This window comes from Bos grunniens, chromosome 7, assembly GCF_055505025.1.
Source record: "Bos grunniens cultivar Pamir isolate PY7600 chromosome 7, Bosgru_T2T1.0, whole genome shotgun sequence".
Classification (NCBI taxonomy): domain Eukaryota; kingdom Metazoa; phylum Chordata; class Mammalia; order Artiodactyla; family Bovidae; genus Bos; species Bos grunniens.
Genome location: NC_141171.1, coordinates 2,667,129 through 2,674,495, shown reverse-complemented (window position 1 = coordinate 2,674,495; position 7,367 = coordinate 2,667,129). Strand labels below are relative to the sequence as shown.

The 7,367-nt window shown below is 46.2% G+C and overlaps 1 long non-coding RNA gene across 1 annotated transcript; it reads right to left on the bottom strand.

Moving 5' to 3' along the window:
- Positions 1 to 451: 451 nt before the first annotated feature.
- LOC147368001 (uncharacterized) lies at positions 452 to 3,254 on the bottom strand. The gene is made up of 2 exons (XR_015166401.1): positions 2,865 to 3,254; positions 452 to 1,018 (listed from the first exon to the last, which is right to left on the bottom strand). It is a non-coding gene; the product is annotated as an uncharacterized LOC147368001 (long non-coding RNA).
- Between the last annotated feature and the right edge of the window lie 4,113 nt (positions 3,255 to 7,367).

Here is a 7,367-nt window from a genome sequence, read left to right as displayed (position 1 = left end):
TTGACTCTTTGGGGAGGCTGTGCCCTCTCACCTTGGAGTGTTTTCATTTCTTTTTACCTGTTTCTCTGTTGAGCCCCAGCGATGGCAGCTTCAAAGCCCTGTGCCCTGGGTGCCTGTGCTTCATTCACCCTCAGGGGTGGGAGGAGTGGAGTTAACTGTTTTTACCTGGGGTTCAAAGATGGCCTTAGCCCTGTGCTCTGGATGTCTGAGTTTCATTCACCCTCAGGGGTGGGAGGAGTGGCGTCAACAGTTCTCGCCTGGGGTTCAAAGATGGCCTCAGGGCACACCTAATGTTTTCTCTGGGAAGGCTGGTGCCTGGGAGGAGATGAAGGGCACAAGGTGGCTGACAGTTGAGGCACCCCTACTTTTTGCCAAGTCAGGTGGTACAAACTTGAGGTGTTGCATTTCCTAACAGAATCTTGATCAATTTGAAGATAAAGAGCCTTAAGTCTTTTTTTAATAGATTTTGACATTTTAATTTCTTCTGAATACAAGTCACTTTTTGCAAGCTAAGAGGCGGATCAAGCTAAGGCAGTCCAGTCCTCAAGAGATCCAGGCCAATTCTTAAAACCTTCATCAGAATGACATTGTTGTAGGAAGGGGTGGGGAGTGGGGGGTGGGGGGGGGGCGGGGAGTGGCCCTCCAGGGCCCCAAGAGCTGGCTTTTGTCTAACACTTGGAAAAGAATTGCCTGAGGAGACATGTGCTGACAAACCAGAAGACTTAATTGGAAGAAGGCACCCGGACAGAGGGCAGCAGGGTAAGGGAACCTGGGAGAACTGCTCTGCCACGTGGCTTGCAGTCTCGGGTTTTATGGTGATGGGGTAGTTTCCGGGTTGTCTTTGGCCAATCATTCTGACTCGGAGTCCTTCCTGGTGGTGCACGCATCGCTCAGCCAAGATGGATGCTGGTGAGAGGGATTCTGGGAGTGGATGGACACGCGGTGTCTCCTTTTGACCTTTCCCAAACTCTTCCGGTCAATGGTGGCTTATTAGTTCCCTATTCCTTACCAACACCTCCTGTGGTAAAACAATTTGTGAATGGTTACTAGAAAGCCTGGCTAGGGTGGGCGGTTTCAGTCAGTGTGCTTCCCCTAAAAAGATCATAATACAAGGTGTTAACAACAGGATTATAAACTCTAAATAATAACCATTCGCCTATATTTTTTCCTTCGGAAACAGCCAAAAGTCTAGTCTGTAAGGGCATGATATACAGAACATCTTGATCCACACAGGACAGAATGATCCAAATTATATGCTGGCCAACCTATCAGTGAGCCAGGTCAGAGCTGGCCAACAGTATTTTGAAAATTTGCTCTGAGATTTAAAAAATTCCTAGTTGTTGTTAAAAAGAAAGCAAGTAGGAAATATTATAGATGCACCACACTGATATTTGATTTTGCCAGCGTCTTCCACTAGAACACAAAGTATGGGGATAAGACACTTCAAAATAAATTAGTAATAAGAAATCTGACATAGTGTATTCTTCCCTTTGCCACAAGAACATATGGACCACGAGGACCATTTAAAAGAATGCTCAACTCTAAAAAGGGTGGTGGCAGAACACTTTCCACTACAGAATAACCTCCCACTTTCCCATACAATTAATACTGCTATGATGTACATTCATGTGGAAAAACTTGTCAGGAGCTTTTGCCAGGGCCAGGAAATGAAAAATAGATAATGCGCTGATGACAGTTACTTGTGAGCTTAACATCTTTAGGATGGACCCGTAAAATCTGACCACTGTTTTGTTAAACATCTGCAAATTGCAGAACGCCTTAGCCCTTAGTCATAGTTTCTGCTCAATGTCTTAAAGCTGGGCTTAGTTCCATCTGTGACTCTTTTCTTCAGGGCTGGGGTGGGTGCTAGTCATCAAAGTCTGGAATGTCATTGTAGGAGTATCCCCAGTAGCCTTTGGATGCATAGTAAGCGATGCACAGGTGGTAAAATCTTGGCAAGAACACCAGGATGCCAAAGATCAGAACAGAAACGGCTGGTCTGCGCCGCTGCCACCTCCCCCCCGCCCTTTGTGATATGGCCTGCCAGCATGAGGGAGCCTATGATAAGGAGAAAGGCTCCAATCAAAAACAGCACTGTAGCAAGCACAATGGGCTTATATGGGATCTTGGGAGGGCTTTTCTTAAATGTTTGCCACAAAGGATACCTCTAATAAATTGGATCTCGTTACATCAGGAAAGAAGGAAGATTCCCGCAATCTGCTGACTTTAGTAGTTAAGTTTCTCCCTGAAGGTCAACGTAGCCATCAACTATATTAGAGAGTCTTGAGTATTTCACTCTGCTACTGGGAATTCCAGTACCCAGGTTGGTAGGAGACGGCATCGTAACAGGCTGACACAGCGGTGACCCGGCCTGCCGCGGGCCGACGGCTAGCTCACGGTTGGCAGCTGGAGCGCCCCAGGCCTCCAAGCCTTTTTGTTTTTAAAAATAACCTTTTGGACTCTTGAGGTTATTAAACCTTTATTCCTGAAGAATTATGTGCTAGTGAGTCACTTCCACTTGATAAGTCTTTCAAATATTTATAAAACTATTTATTTTAGAAATGAAATGTGCGTTAAACATTGTCATCAATACAACGAATGATCGAATAATCTATCAGTCAGAATTAAATTGTGGCAGGCGATGGTATCAAGTAAGGAAGAAAGGAGTCTACGGAAAAGGCAGCCAAGAGAAGTTGCTCAAGTTTTGTGAAAAAGAATAGGCAGGTCTGAGAAGTCAAAAGAACACCTAACAAATTGGTTATATACACAAAGCAGTGCGGAGAAGTCTCTTCCTCCGCACAAGGACTCTCTCCTGGTTGGTTTTGCCTCAGACTCCTTGTTAATTTTAAAGATTTTATCCTCACGGTTAGGTTGCTGAACACCAATCCTCTGTCTCCAGAGACCGAGCAGGTCTGCAAGGGCTTCTTCCCCCGCACCTCCACCCAGGGCTACGCTGAGCTCATGGCTGCCGGCTTTTCTGCGGAGTCCCGCCCCCTTCCTGGGGTCTGGCGCGACATTCTATGGCAAGACTAGTCGGTCTTGGGCTCGGAGTTTCTGAGGCTCCTGGAAGGCCCCTCTTAGGCCGCTCGGGCACGGTCATCTGTCCCCTTGGGGCCAACAGCATCGGAAGAAACCGGAGACCGAATAGGGATCTAAGGAGTGTAGCCGAGCAAAACGCCCACCCCACCTTCCAGCCCGCAGAAACAACTGGGTTGCCCTTTGGGCCCTGAGGAGGCAGATAGGTAAGGAAGGGCGTACACAAACTGACTCTCCGCGACTTATCCCCTAGGCCGTATGCAAATGAGGTGACTTTTAGGGCTCGTCTGATTGGCCAAGCCATAGAGCTTGTAGTGGAGGAGCCAGTGGGGTACGAGGTTGCAGAGCGCTTTTATCCTATTGGCGGTTGCAGCATGCAAGGGCATAGTCTCAGAGTATGAAACCTATTGGCCACCGGCACTCCTAGAGAAGTCTGGTTGTCAAAGTAAGGAGGGGCGGCGCACGCCACCTGCTGTTGGCCTTCCGCAGAGGCGAGGAGCTCAACAAGCTGCTAAAGACACATGGTCATCGGGCAGCACAGTATCCCTTCCAGTATCCAGGCCGTGCTGCTGCAACGCCAACGGGCCCTCTGACACCAAAGGCTCTTCTCAAAGCCACTCACATGGCCAGGAGAGCTGTGAAATATCACTTCCTTTTTCCTCTGTCCTTAAGTTTCCTAGCCTCTGTGCAGCTGAAAGATTGGTGCACCAGCTGGCAATGCCCCTGGCCCTTAAGTAGGAAAATTGTGTATCATCATCGGCCTTAGCAAGCACTTTGGGCCTTGGCCATTGGAGCTCATTTTGTGCCTTCAGTTCAGTTCAGTTCAGTCGCTCAGTCGTGTCCGACTCTTTGCGACCCCATGAATCGCAGCACGCCAGGCCTCCCTGTCCATTACCAACTCCCGGAGTTCATTCAGACTCGACAAGAATGCTGCATGGGATTGGAGGCACGTATAGTTGGGACTCGGGATAAAGAACAGGTTTCCCTGGGGATGCAGCCCAAGATGGCTTAGGGCCCTCTGGTTTGCAGCAGGCCTGGTACCCCTGGGCTGAAGTCATCCCCAGGAAAGAAATTGGCTTAGTACCAGACTCAGTCTGTGCTCTACCCGCCTACTGCTTCACACAGATCTTTACTGCAGAAGTTTTTTTTTTTTTTAATGATTCCATCTAGAACATAGAACTTTTCTGTTAGCTTGTGATGGGGTTCAGGATATGCTACAGCTGATCATAGCAGCTTGACATATTGAATATTTTAAGCTGAAGGGGTTTGAGAAAATGGCAGAAACAGGAAGGTTACTCTGATCTCCCCCTACTTCCCCCTTCTCCCATAGGCCCTACTTGAAACGTATCCTCCAAATACCCAGAAGAAAGGAGACTCCTTATGAAAGGTTGTTGTTGACACATGAAAAGACGCTGGGATTCTTGGCCTCCGGAGGAGAAGAATTCAATCTGGGGCCAGAGACGAGGCTTGATCGCTCAGAGCTTTGTGTAATAAAGTTTTATTAAAGTATAAAGGAGATAGAGAAAGCGTCTGACATAGGCAGAAAGAGTACCCTCTTGCTAGTGTAGCCATGGAATTACATACTGTCTAATTAGTTATTACAGTGAATCAAAAGAATATCTGAAGGTTGTAAAGACCTCACTAGATCTACTCCCATAATTTACACCTTAAAATAACAGGATTAGCCAGGTTTTTTCCAGAGACTGTCCTCAAGCAGGATACATTATTGTTATATAAACCTAAGGAATGTAGAGGGACAAAAAAGTTTGTCCTTTTTTCCTCCTTAAGAATTCCAGACCCCGCTCTCCTTGGGGACCCCTGGACTTCTTATCAATCTGCCTAGGAATTGACTCTCTCACTTATCTCTGAGAACAAGGGGACTCTGACAAGAACCTGAACACACAGGCTTTGCTAAGTTTCCTGCTGTTGACTATACTTACCTCACCCTCCCTACCTGTCATATTTATTCACAACTCATCATCAAACAGCATAAAATATTCAAATCTAAGGAAAACCTTTCCATCCCCTTTCACTCACTTGCCTTCTTTCCTCCATTGCCATCTAAATTATACAACTAAAAACCCTAAGTAGGCAAAGCTACTGGTCCTTCAAAGTGGCTGTGGCCTGAAGGAAGTCTAAGACAAATGACTTAAGAGGTGAGACCAATCCAGTCTTCTGGAGTTCTGGCCTAGTACTGCCTGTGGAGTCTGTGTGCCCTGTATGGGAGGCAAAGCAAGGGGAGAGAAAAGTAAAGACAGAAAATGCATGAACTAACAGGATGATCTTTTGTGCAGAAGGACCACAACTGTTTCTACTAGGATACAGACACTACCGTCCAGGCAACCTTCCTCTGTACTGCTGACTTCCAGCCCCTGCTTACACAAGTGTCTGAGCTCTTCCCAAATCTTCTCCTCACTTGGGATAAGTGTTGGCTGATTCTGACAGAGCCTGAGAAGTTTGTACGTGCTTGTTTGCCAGTGCTGGGAATTAGCTAAGACATCTAGGAACACAGGGGAATTCACCAGCCCATGGAAAAGGGGGCTTTAAAAAAAAACCAAAGAGTTCCTGGACATGAAGATTCATGATCAGTTGGCTATCCCTTATTGTCTGCAAGCTGAGCTCTGGAGCACGGGATTGCTATACCATTTGTGTGTGTATATTAGGTCTAATTCACATAACATAAAGTTAGCCACTTAAAAGGGAACAATTCAGTGGCATTTAGCACATTCACAATGTTGTGCAACCACTACCTCTAATTCCAAAACATTTTCATCACCCCAGAAGGAGCAGTCACACTCCACTCCCCTCTCAAGACCAAGATACATGGGAAGGTTAGAACTCGATAACCCTTTATTTCCTGGAGATGTTCCCAGAAGCTCAAATCGCTCAAAAGGGAGAGCACTGGACAGAAAACCCAGAGCTTCACAGCATGACCCTGAGGGTCTCAGAAAATGATTATTGTTCTGTTCAGTTGTGTTCTCATTAACAGGGAGGGTAGCTTTCAGGCCTCAGCTTTCTGCCTTCTTCAACCTGAGCTGTCTGCATTATGTCAACTTTGCGTGCCTGTCCAAACACCGGTCATTTCCCAGGGAATCCCTTAGGTCTGCGAATAAGCCTGGCTCTAGGAAATACTCGGCTGTTCTGAACTTTGGAAGTGTCCTGAGTGCAGGAACTTCTGTCCCTGTAGAATTTGCAGTGTACCCTCCTCTGGCATGGCATGTGGATGTGTGTTCACTGATGAAATAAAATGCCTATTTTATGAAAGACAAGAAAAATTTAGACGTAAAATTTGTTTTCTGCCCCTTTGGGCCTCCTCCGTCTCACTCAGTGTGTATGATGCACCTGCATTAACTCTACCTCTCTAGGAGATAGCATTCCTTCTTAAGGGATCACAACAACCCACTTCTTGCTTTGTATCTGCAGATCTGGATTGTGTAAACTGTCTTTATATCATTTAACATATAAACTTTTATCTCAAAAACTGTGCTTTGACGGACTTTCTGAGAGACTGGCTCCCAGGTTATAATCCTTAGATTGGCTTGAATAAGGTTGATTATTTTTTCATTGACATCACCATCCTAGAAACTCTCTGAACCCTGTCTTTTGGGCTTTTATGAAGGCTTCATTACATAGGCAGGATTGATTAAATCACTGACCATTGGTGATTGATTCTGTCTTTAGCCCCTCTCCCCTGACTGAAAGTCAAGTGAAGTGAAAGTCCTTCAGTGTGTCCAGCACTTTGTGAGCCCATGGGCTATACAGTCCATGGAAATCTCCAGGCCAGAATACTGGAGTGGGTAGCCTTTCCCTTCTCCAGGGGATCTTTCCAACCCAGGGATCGATCTCAGGTCTCCCGCATTGCAGGCAGATTCTTTACCTGGTGAGCCACCAGGAAAGCCCCTAAAGTCAAGGGGTGCAGCTAAAAGTTCCAACCCTCTAATCAGCATGGTTGCCATTGAGTCTGACAACCAGACTCAATCCTTTGGTGCTTTCCAAAAGTCACCTCATTAACACCTTTACCCTTTTCATCACAGGAAAGTCTCAGGGGTCTAGGAGCTCTATGTTACAAACTGAGGGTCAGAGACCAATATATAGTTCTTATAATGTTATACTCCTCTTTGCAAATTTTCTGTGCTCTTTTAGGAAAAAAAATTAAAACTAACATAAAAGTTTTACTGCATGAATTATATCATGATTCTGCCCTCCTATAGACACAGTTGGGACCTGCACTCCTTCTCCCTGGATCCCTAGAATAGTCACTTGCCCCTCTCTCCTGTTCCTTTCTCCATAGGGCTGCTCCCCACTAGCCCTTCCACAGTGTCTTGTTGCTT